The sequence below is a fragment of the Rhinopithecus bieti genome, unplaced genomic scaffold, assembly GCF_001698545.2.
Source record: "Rhinopithecus bieti isolate Rb0 unplaced genomic scaffold, ASM169854v2 scaffold_1530, whole genome shotgun sequence".
Taxonomy (NCBI): Eukaryota; Metazoa; Chordata; class Mammalia; order Primates; family Cercopithecidae; genus Rhinopithecus; species Rhinopithecus bieti.
Window position 1 is genome coordinate 1,096,628 of NW_016803808.1, and position 11,962 is coordinate 1,108,589.

An 11,962-nucleotide genomic window follows, 5' to 3' on the forward strand; every position below is an offset into this window, starting at 1 on the left:
TATATATATATATAGTATAGTAGTAATAATAGCTTAGATTTTGGAATCAAACAGACCTAGTCTCTTCCATTTATTAGCAGCAAGATCTTGGGCAAGTTATTTAACCTTTTCTAAGTCTCCATTTCCTCGTGTAAAAATGAGCGTAATAACAGCACCAACTCCATAGTTTATGAGGTTATAAAGGTGTACTTACATGAAGAGCTCAGAACGTTGCTTGGTGCATGATAAAACTTAAGAAAGATTATATTAGAGTTCTCCAGAGAAACAAAAACAATAGGAGATAGATATGGTTTTGTTTCTCTGGAGAACTCTAGATATAATAGATAGATATGTAATAGATAGATATAGATAGAGATAAATAGATGAGATAGATAGATAGACAGACAGATAGACAGATAGACAGACAGACAGAAGTTTATTACGAGAGATTGGGTTGAGATTATGAAGGCTGAGAAGTCCCACAATCTGCCATCTGTAAACTAAAGGCCCAGGAAAGCCAGTAGTGTAGGTGCAGTCCAAGCCCAAAGGCCTGAGAATCACAGGAGCCAACAGTGTAATTCAGTTTATGCCTGAAAGCCTGAGAACCAGGAGCAGTGATATCCGAGGGCAGGAGGTGATGGATGTCCCAGTTTGAACAGAATGAATTCACCCTTCCTCCATCTTTTTGTTCTATTTGGGCCCTCAACAGATGTAATGATGCCAGGGTACGTGGGTGAGAGAATCTTCTTTACTCAGTTTACCAGTTCTAATGCCGATCTCTCCAGGAAACATGCTCAAATACATATTGAGAAATAATGTTTCAACAGCTCGATCTGGGCACCTTTTAGCCCAGTGGACTTGACACATAATATTAATCCAAGAAATTTAGTATAATTCTGAAAATGGAAACCATTTGTTTCATATTAAAAATACTACCTCTTCATGTTTTTAATGAAAAATTGAAGCTGGCATTTTAAGCTGATAACTCAGTGATGGTTGCATAAACTGTATGCAGGCCATACAATTAGCCTGACCAGTATCTGCTAATTATACCAGAAGCTCTTCAATGGAGACAAAAGAGAAAGAATTAAACTAGTTGTATATAATGCCTCACCGCCCTACCTTGGATAACATCCATCCTATAAAGAGCGATTCTTGTGTTAAAACATTTATTGACCGCTTACTATGTTCAAGGAACTATGTGAGGTGATGTAAAGGATAAATGATGCCTATAATCAAAAGAAGAAACAGTCGTATTCACAAATTCACATGTTACAAGAAAAGTACCAAGGAAGGTTCTTTTTTTAATGTTAAAGGAACATGTCTATAAGAAAGAAGCTTAGCTTGAAGTTGAAAGACCTGAATTTTAACCCTAACTTTTCCATCAGATAGCTGTGACCTTTAGAAATTGGCTTAACTTCTGTGTGCCTTAAGTTTCCCATTGTTACATGTGAATAATGGTAACTGTTCGTCCTACCTCATAGGAGTGTTGTGGCTATGAGCATGAACTTAATCATAGACTCAATTATTTTTAAAGTTACTAGTACTATTAGTCTGAGGAATAATAACCAGTAGTAAGGGATTTCAGTATAGCAACCACGTTGTTAACAAGAGTTATTTAGACAAAGGCGTAGGAGCACCAGGCAGCATCCATGTGTGGTGAGATGGCAGTGCAGCAGTGTGCTTGTCCTGGATTCATTGCCCTCGCCTCCCAAAATCGCTGTGATCATTAAAGATTGCTAAAATGACATTTTTCCTTCCCAACTTATTTTTAGCTTTGAAGAAACCACTGAGAAGAAATGAATAATCTGCCAAGCTGCTCTTGTTTTGTAAAAAATAGTATGTGCTATGAAATTCGAGCTCTCAGGCAATTATTTTGCCTATTCTATGCTCCTATACCCTGGAATAATTTTGATTGATGAAGAACATTGAACCATACACATAATAACACCCAAGTTAACCAGAAGGGCATCTTTAAGCACTTAGAAGCTAACCCTAGCCTGAGACTGGAAAATGGAACGAGACTGTCACCCTTTTAAGACCTAACATGGTTTAATTAGGAAATCACAAAGTAGGCTAAACAAGAGGTAGCAAACACAATAGGAGAAGTCCTGGCTCCACTGTGTTCTGGCTTCACCACTGACATGGACTGTACCAGCAAACAAATCACTTATCTTCAATTTCATTGGGAATATGTTAAGAGATTTTTAAAATAAATGATTTCAATGGTCCCCTCTTCCTCTAAAATTATATGATTCCCAAGAATTTTTGGTACTTTCTCTGTCTCTGTGAGACCACAGTCTAGGTTTAAATTAGGCTAAAAGATGCAAATGAAACTAATGATTACTCATCAGTTTGGGAATAGCATTGCTTTCTAATTACTTCACAGGTTCCAGAACTACCTCGAATTTATTACGTCTCTAATCAATCATTCTTCTTAAAAATGCCTATTATTTCTTAGTGGCCTGCAAAGATTTCTGTTTTAAATCTCTGCATCTTGGGGAAGCATTCTGTTTTCCTCATAGCTTTATTTGGCGTTTTTATCTTTATGTGAATGAGTCAAATCTCAACACAAAGAACACCCCTTTCATGCTTATTTATTACAGCATGAGCATGCAATCTGCAACCCCTGATCCCTAGGTACGGAAAAATAAAGTTCAGTCTCTTTCATGTCTGCATAATAGTTTTCGTGTCCAAATTATGAAACATCTTAAATATAAATTGCTCTAGCCTCCCCAGGTTTCATCATAAGCACTGTCACCACTAGCAGCATTTATTGCATCTGTTTGGGGTACTGCACTGGGGAAGAAAGTCTCATTTTCCCAGTTCACCTACTATTCCAGGTTCTTTCTGTTTATCTATAATTGTAAGAAGAGTTGCCTTTCTGATACATGTTGACATATGACTGTTCTTCTCTGAACAGTGTAGTCTGGCTACTAGGGGAGGAGTTACACCCACCCTCTTCTGCTGCCAGCTCTGTGACAAAGAGAAAGCTGTAAGTTATTCTCCAGCCTGCTGAAGAGTTTTGTATAGTCCCCAGAAGCCTCTCACTTTCAGCAGAATTCCCTCTTTGTAAGTAAATGTGTCAAACTGCATGTTTTGTTGTGCGTTATTTTATATCTAAACCCTTTCTCCCTTATTGTCATTTATAGATGCTGGGTTTTGGTCCACAGATTACAATACCAGTGTCCTAACTAATGTCAGGGTTCCAGCCAGTGAAAAATTAGAAATGAGAGTCATCTCTTTCCGTAATGTCTGGAGTTACCACATCTAACCTGGTTCTCTTGCCAAAGAACTTGCTCTCCAGGATGGGTGACTCCGGATAAACATGAGGTACCTGCTAAGGAATGGCCTTATAATCAGATAATAGGCTGGTTTCGATCTCATCAAATTATATTTTAATTTATTTCCCATTTGAAATCAGATACTTATTCCCTCTTATTTAGATTTTTTTGTGTGTACATTCTGATCTAGGCCTAAAATACTGTATATCGCAAGACAGTTGTTATTAAAATCACAAAACATTAAGTTTAAAGGAAAACCTATCATCAAAGAGATATTGTTCCCAAGGAAGCTTAAACCAATTTATTATTAAATTTACAAATAATGGGTTGCCACTTCCAAAGTGAAGATGTAGGTCAGGTGGAAATAAACACGAAAGGAGGGTCCTTTATTAGATACTTCATCTGAAGTTTTGTCCTTAGCTTTGTTGAGGCATTGGGTGGTGAGGGTTATGTTAATATAAAACAACGGATAAAGAAGTTGAGCACGGGAATGAGACTGCCTTAAGTCTGAAGCATACTTATTTGATTTGGGGAAAGTTACTTAACTTCCTTGGGCCTCAATCTTGTCATCTATAAAATGGAAGTAATAATGATTTGTTGTGGTGTTCAGATAACTTAATACACTTAATGCTTGTCACATTGTAAGTGCTCAATAAATATTAGCCATCATCACCTTCAGCAGCAGCAGCAGCACCTTCATCATCATCATCACCGTTATGTCTTACAGCATATGGTTACATTTATCATCATAGGTACCATATGCTAGATAGAAGGGTAGATTAAAAACAAGTTGTTACATGGACACAGGGAGGGGAACAGCACACACTAGAGCCTGTCGGGGGTTGGGGGGTGGGAGGGGGGAGCATCAGGATAAATAGCTAACGCCTGCGGGCCTTAATACCTAGGTGATGGGTTGATAGGTACAGCGAACCACCATGGCACACATTTACCTATGTAACGAACCTGCATGTCCTGCACATGTATCCCATAACTTAAAACAAAATCTAACAAACAAACAAACAAAAAACACAAGTTGTTGCTTTAGTCAGCTTATCCCTCCAGATTGAGGGATAAAAACCACTGAGGGCTAAAATTTAGGGTATAAAGAGTACATTAAGTAATTAATAAATTCCTGGCCTACTCACCTGAAAGCGTTAACAGAGTTTTGCACTTACGGAAATGAATTGGGCGACAACTAGTTTTGAACTTTTTCTTCTTAAATGCTGGAATATACTGTGGTTAGATATTTTGCTTTTAACTGTTAGTATCTCTTTTGAGTCTTTACAACTTACACAGTAGGAAAGGGATTTTAAAAGGACAGACAGTAATTCATATAAAAATTTCATGGATAAGAACTAAGCAAATGAATGCATAATTTATAATTTGGAGTACCATATTACTTTGTGGCACATTTAAAATTATTACTCTGATTGATTATTTTGAAAATGCCAGGCACCATGAGATTTCATCCTTCTGCACAGTATTTCTCTAAATACCATCTCTGAATCCACAAATATTTATCTCTTTTTGGTTGGCGTCCAGCTGGTAACCAGTACAATGATTCTACATTATTATAGGAAAGAGCCAGGAACTTGTTTTTATTGCATAAAGCCACTCTATTCCTCTTTGTGTGAAATACATTCCACTATTGGTCCCTAGATACTTATTTAAGAGAGCACTTAAAATTGCTCCCTTTGGAGTTGCCTGAGTGTCATTGAGAAATAAATCAAAAGACAAAATCAACTCAAGTATGTCTGATACAACTCAACAAGACAATGTGTCTCAGTGGGGTCCCAGGATCATCTTTATTGGAATCACTCAGTATGCTTATTTAAAATCCAGATTCCTGAGCAATAGTCAACACATAAAGAATCAGCGTTTTCTACATCAGAGCCCTAGAATCTGCATTTTATTAGTGTTCATGGGTAATTCCTAAGTACCCGCTGAAGTTTAAGAACTATTGCCCTGGGCCCTTAATATATCATATTCTATTAAGAACTTCATTATAATTAAGCAAATACAAAAATAATTCATATATGCTGATTCATATGCCATAATAAATTAACTAGGTTTTATTGTGTCTTTTCAATTTACAAATAATCCACAATCCTTTCTGTATGTTAAAATGTTAATTAAATTCACTAACATTACATCAGTACTAATAACTATGACAACTAACATTACTATATCCATTTTATTATGTAAATAAAATAAAAATCAAATGTCCAGGGTTCTTATTGATTATGTGTAATAAAGATGTAAATAGTCTTATATCTTTCCGAGTAGCTATGGTTTCTTACAAATTTCAGAAACCTGCTAGCTTTGAGATCTTGCGTTTGAGAGCCAGCATTGGCTAGATACACCATGCAAGTGATAGAGCATTTGGACCAGGAAGAGAATTTGGAAGTGAAGGGAATTTGTGTAGCACAGTGTTCAGTTTTAAGAGCTTCATCTAGGTGAAGACTCATAAGTAATATACATATGGTATAGCCAAGGTCTTTCATGGAGAAAAGTAATCACAGACAAAACTGTCAAAGAAGGAAATGAAGAAAGAAGCAATTAAGAAGTTTTAGAACAAGGCAGGCATTTTTCTCTTGTTTTTATTTTTTGGATTGCACTTTATTTGTATTAAATAATTTTAAAAGGCAAATAACACTATAAGATTTTAACAAAGAAAGAGAAGTCCCTGTTCTATGTTTTCTCCTAAATTTTGCTTCCTATAGTTAACACTTTGAACTCTTTTTTCTTTTTTTTTTTTTTCTTTTTTGAGACAGAGTCTCACTCTGTCACCCAGGCTGGAGTACACTGGCGCGATCTCAGCTCACTGCAACCTCAGCCTCCCAGGTTCAAGCTATTCTCCTGCCTCAGCCTCCCAAGTAGCTGGGATAACAGGCACCCCCCCCCACCCCAGCTATTTTTTTTTTTTTTTTTTTTAAGTAGAGACGGTGTTTCACCGTGTTGGCCAGGCTGGTCTTGAACTCCTGACCTCAAGTGATCTGCCTCTGTCTCCGAAAATGCTGGGATTACAGGCATAAGCCACTGTACCTGGCCAACATTTTCATCTCTTTTAACTATTTCTATATGAATTGGCCTTCACATTTTCTGGGGTTGTGGGGGAAGATGTTTATAGTGCTACTTCAGGACTTTTCCATTTTAAACATTGTACATTGACAACCTAACTGTGGATGATGAGAATAGAATTATTTTCCCATTCTCCCTTCAACCTGATTCTCCCAATATAATTATATTACTACTTTGGGCTAAACAAATATTTGGTGTTTCCATTTTTATGAACTCATAAATATTTTTCAGAGAGGAGCCACATAGTATATTATGATTATGTTTTCAGTCCTCTACAACTTTGTGTTTTTCCTGGAGCTAACAGTTGCCTTTCCTTCATCACTCAGTTTTCTACATAACTATCATTAATTTGAATTCATTTCCAAATCCTACCACAGAACTCTAGAACTCCTATCAACATGGCCATGTGCACGGAGTGACCTATTCGTTCTGTGTTTTTCTGGGTATCCTGGCCCCTTGTGTTCTTCTGCTTCATTCTGTCCTGGCTACTCTTAAGCCCCAAAGCAAGCCTGCGGCCTAGGATTTTCCTTTGGTGTGATGGAGGGATTCCTTTCACTCCTCTGCCATAATGGGACACCTGGATGTTACACAACCAGGAACAACACCCAGTTCCACCATAGGACTGCTCTAATAGTAATCCCACAGCCCCCGCCACCTGCTGTTTGGTGCTTAACTCTAGGGACCAGATAGTACATGCATTCTCAATGGCAGTGAAAATTGGTTTTAGGAGATTGGGGGTAATAGATATTTATATAGTACATAAATAAGTAAACAATATATCTATGGTATTCAGATTTCATGGATGGGGTAAAGGAAAATATGTCTAAAAAGGCTCCACAGAGGAGCAATAATAAAAAGAAAAAAGGATGAGAAACACAGATAGCAGAGCCTTTGCCACAATGCCCCAGAATGTGTGCTACTTCTGTGTAGTTACCATTTCTTGTCTCCAATGCCCAAATCTCTCCTGGGTGAGTTTGCCTGATGGACCTCAGTGACATGCAAAGCTGCTGCTGCAAGGGAGCCTGGGAAATACAGTTTTTTTCTTTTTAGCGTCTAAAGCAGAGGAAAGCTGTTAGGAAGGGGATGGAAGAGTGGGTGCTGATGCCCCAGTCTGTGGTATCTGCCCAAGATGGGTCTAGAATTTTCAGACCGAAACCTTTATCACTTAGAATTTTGAAGGCATTGCTCCATTTTCTTATAAGTTCCAATGATGCTATTAAGAAATGCCATTTTAATTCCTGATTCTTTAGATGTGACCTGGTTTTTAATTTTTCTTCCCTCTCTAGAGATATTCTTTTTTATCACTGATGTTCTGAAATTGTAGTGATCTGTCTTAGGGTGGGTCTTTGCTATTCATTGGGCTGGGTATTTTGTGGACTCTTTGGATGTAGAAACACAAGACCTTCAGTTCAGGAAGTTTTTCGTGTTTCTTTGATAATTGTCTTCTCTTCATTTTTACTGTTCTCTCTTTGTGGAATTCTTATTTGTAGGATATTGGACTTTCTGGATTAATCCTCTAACTTAATTTTTGTCTCTATTTTCCAGCTTTGTCTTCTATAAACTTTCTCAACTTTATCTTCCAACCTTCTCCTGATTTACTATTATTTTCTCTAGATATTTTTCATTAAATTGTTCACAAAAATATATACATTCTCCTCATTGAAAATTCCTACAATGAATAAGAGTAACAAAATGAAATAACAATGAAATATGTTTCATACACTTAAAAAGTTTAAGTTATGAGAAAGGGGTTTGTACAATAAAAGAAACAATAAACAAATGTGAACAAGCACCCAGAACACACCCAAATGTCTGTGCAAAGACTGTTCCCATCAACTAGCCCACTGCACGTTACAGTTTATGTAACTCCTCAATCAATCACTTATGAAATGTAAGTGAGAACATTAATACGAGATCTACCTCATGTTTCTGATTTTCACAATGTCAGTGCCAAACTCATACGATCTTCACTAACTCTAAATGGTGAATATTTTCAAAGTAAAAAGCAAGCAATTCTTATAACCTGCTGAGCAGGTTTTGCTGAAATAGTGAATTTCACTATACTGAAGAAGAATTTGTCAGCCGGGCATGGTGGCTCATGCCTGTAATCCCAGCACTTTGGGAGGCCAAGGTGGGTGAATTACTTGAGGTCAGGAGTTCAAGACCAGCCTAGCCAACATGGTGAAACCCCGTCTACTAAAAATTAGCCAGATGTGATCCACATGCCTGTAATCCCAGCTACTCAGGAGGCTGAGGCAGGAGAATGGCTTGAACCCAGGAGTTGGAGGTTGCAGTGAGCTGAGACCACACCACTGCACTCTAGCCTGGGCAATAGAATGAAACTCCATCTAAAAAAAAAAAAAAAAAAGAAGAGGAATTTGTCACAACTTATATTAAAATAGCATGAATAACAAAGAACACCAAATAAATATCAGTAAGAGTAATGTCTATACATATTAAAGTATCCATTTAAACCATGTTCTAATTAAATAGAATGTCCACTAAGTCAATTTTATATATCATTACATATAACATGATATCAAAGAATATGACTTCATCTATCAGACGTTTCCAAATACCTATTCCCAAATTAATATTTATGCACTTGTTAAGACTTAGTTTACTTAGAAAAGAAAACAGAAACAAACACACATGCATTTTATAATTTAAAATATTTCATGTTACACATGAGCAATGTTCAGATTTAAGTTTTAAACCAAGTTTACTTTTCCTAAGTTGTATTTATGCCAAGGCTTTCTTACAAAATTTATCTTAAGTGTATAAATTGGACAAACTTACAGTAGTATTTCTAATGTTCGATTTGAAATGTGAAAACATAAACCTATTCTGCATAAAGATATTTTCAAGGTTTGGGGTGTAAACATTTTGTCAGGCAAACAATTTAGTTAAAAAAAAAAATTGACCTTCATTTAAAAATATACACAATATCATAATAAGCCCCTGGGCTTCCAAGTTGAAATACAGCTTGCATTTCTAGTGAAGACATATGCTTTATTTAAAGGGAGGGTTGAGTTATAAATTCACCAACATGTTGAAAATGCATTTGTTTTTTTAAAAAAAGCCAATACTGCTTCTGAAAATGTAGGCAGTGGGTTATAATGTGGACACAAATTTCAGAAAATATTGCTTCTCCCCTTCAATGGTATTCCTGTAGTAAGTAAAATACATCTTTGACCCTGGTCAGTGGTCTCATTTGATGGCCAGGGTAATATATTTGATTTTATATATACAAACCAAGCATTTCCTCCCCAGATGTCCTATTCACAAGACTCAAAAAGTATAGTTCTATTTAGAAGTAATAGTGATAGAGGAGTTGCTAACAAAGTAGAAATTCTGAACAATGTTTTCCCCCATGGCTATTTTGATATCTATAAGAGCTTCGGCACAAGCTAAAATTCTCATCAACCTTTAAAAAATGGCAATGAAGGCCGGGCGCAGTGGCTCACGCCTGTAATCCCAGCACTTTGGGAGGCTGAGGCAGGTGGATCACGAGGTCAGGAGATCGAGACCATCCTAGCTGTTGCAGTGAAACCTCGTCTCTACTAAAAAAAAAAAAAAAAAAAAAAAAAATACAAAAAGATTAGCCAGGCGTGGTGGCGGGTGCCTGTAGTCCCAGCTACTTGGGAGTCTGAAGTAGGAGAATGGCGTGAACCCGGGAGGCAGAGCGTGCAGTGGGTGGAGATCACACCACTGCACTACAGCCTGGGTGACAGAGCAAGACTCTGTCTCAAAATAAATAAATAAATAAATAAAATAAAAATAAAAAATGACAATGAAAACAACAACAAGATCAATCATCAACCACTATTCCCGATATACGTTCAATCAACCAATACAAAGCAAAGCTCAGTGATGCAGTAGAGAGAGACCAGGGCTCAAGAGTGGTGCAGAATTATGCAGAAGAAGAAGATTCGTTCTGTGGTCATGACTATTCCAATTTACTATGTGTGTCCCCATCTGGAGAACAAAACAAACCTGATTCAACCGGAATGGATAAAAAGAGTTAGCTTTCATGGTCCTAATATTAGAAATTTTAGGTGACACAGCTTTGGTCTTTAAAATTTGCACAGATGACAAAATAAAAATAAAATAAACTCATCGGTATAACCAGATGGCTCATGCAGTTGTTGGAGAATAGTTTTAAATGCATGTAAAATTTATTAAATTAAGATTTCTTGAAGTATCGGTTATTATTCACTGATTCATTTGTTCACAAAATATTTATTGAGTTCCTAAAATATCAGATACTGTATTAATCACTGGGACTATCAGAGTGAACAAGAATGTCAGGCCTCCAAAGAGTGGAATATCTTTATGTTTACTGAGGAGATTATAGAAACATATCGAACAGCGTTTCTGTGAACTGCAAACCTCATTTATCACATGTTTAACCGCCACACACATGCCACTTTCACTTCATTCTAATACACACTCTGAAAGATTTGACAATTGGGAAGCATGGTGCTCCAACACAATTTTTATTATCTAAAATGTTTCTAAAGATCGTAAATAGAACATAAGGTACATTTTATTCCTACGTCAGTGGGTCAAATCTTTTCAAAACAGCTGAAATCTTTTAAAATTTTCATGTGATAGTACAATAAATAGGTACTATTTTAATAATGGTCAAATTAAAAGAGAACAATTTGATAATTTAATCAATTAAAGAGAAGGACTCCTTTTATGTCCATTGTTTTGTTTATTTTTTTCTTTTCTTTTTTTTTTTTTTTTTTTTTTTTTTTTTTTTTTTTTTTTTTTTTTTTTTTTTTGCCCTTCCTCTGTTGCCCAGGCTGAAATGCAGTAGTAAAATCATAGCTCACTGTAACCTCAAACTCCTGGGCTCAAGTGATCCTCCCGCCTCAGCCTCCTAAGTAGCTGGGACTACAGGTAGGCACCACAGTGCCTGACTAAGCCTTTAATTTTTTTTTTTTTCTTTTTTTATAAAACGGGGTCTCTTGTTGCCCAGGCTGGTCTGAACTTCTGGCCTCAAGTTACCTTCCTGTCTGGACCTCCCAAAGCACTGGGATTATAGGTGTGAACCACCACACCAATCCCCCATTATTTTCATATTTCAGTAACAAAATGTATATTTGAACCAGACTTCTTATAGCTTCAATCTGAAAACACAATTTTGACTACTCTCTCACTATATTTCAACAATTTTTAGCCCTGAAGGGGAGGGAGAAAGAAGATTGAAACTCTATGGGCCTTTGTTCAAAATCATTAGTGGCAAAAATAAGGTAAGACATAAGAAGTGAAGAATTATTAAATGAACTTTAAACTACTAGGAACCCTGGGCACACTTAATTACCTTCACCAAGTATCTTGCAAATGTATTTCACGAGCCACAAGGGAAACTGGTGGAGTGTGGATAGACTGATATAAAACCAACTTAACTGCTGAAAAAGACAACCCAAGCGTCTGGGGTCCCGGGTGTCAGCTTTCTCTGTGCCTCCATCCCAAGTCATTATCATGACATCTATGGTACAGAAAAATGTCGTCAAATGATACAAGGAAAGGATCTATGAATGGTTCAACAAATGTGTGCAAAATGTCACTTCTAAGACTCTTGGACCCCTGCCCCAAATTACTGTTTT

At 36.7% G+C, this 11,962-nt stretch overlaps 1 long non-coding RNA gene across 1 annotated transcript in view; it reads left to right on the forward strand.

The window, feature by feature from the left end:
* Positions 1 to 11,962, forward strand: part of LOC108516033 (uncharacterized) — a 17,247-nt gene that overhangs the window by 4,698 nt on the left and 587 nt on the right. The window contains exon 3 of the long non-coding RNA XR_001881701.1: positions 2,903 to 3,051. This is a non-coding gene — a long non-coding RNA (uncharacterized LOC108516033). The remainder of the gene's footprint in view (positions 1 to 2,902; positions 3,052 to 11,962) is intronic.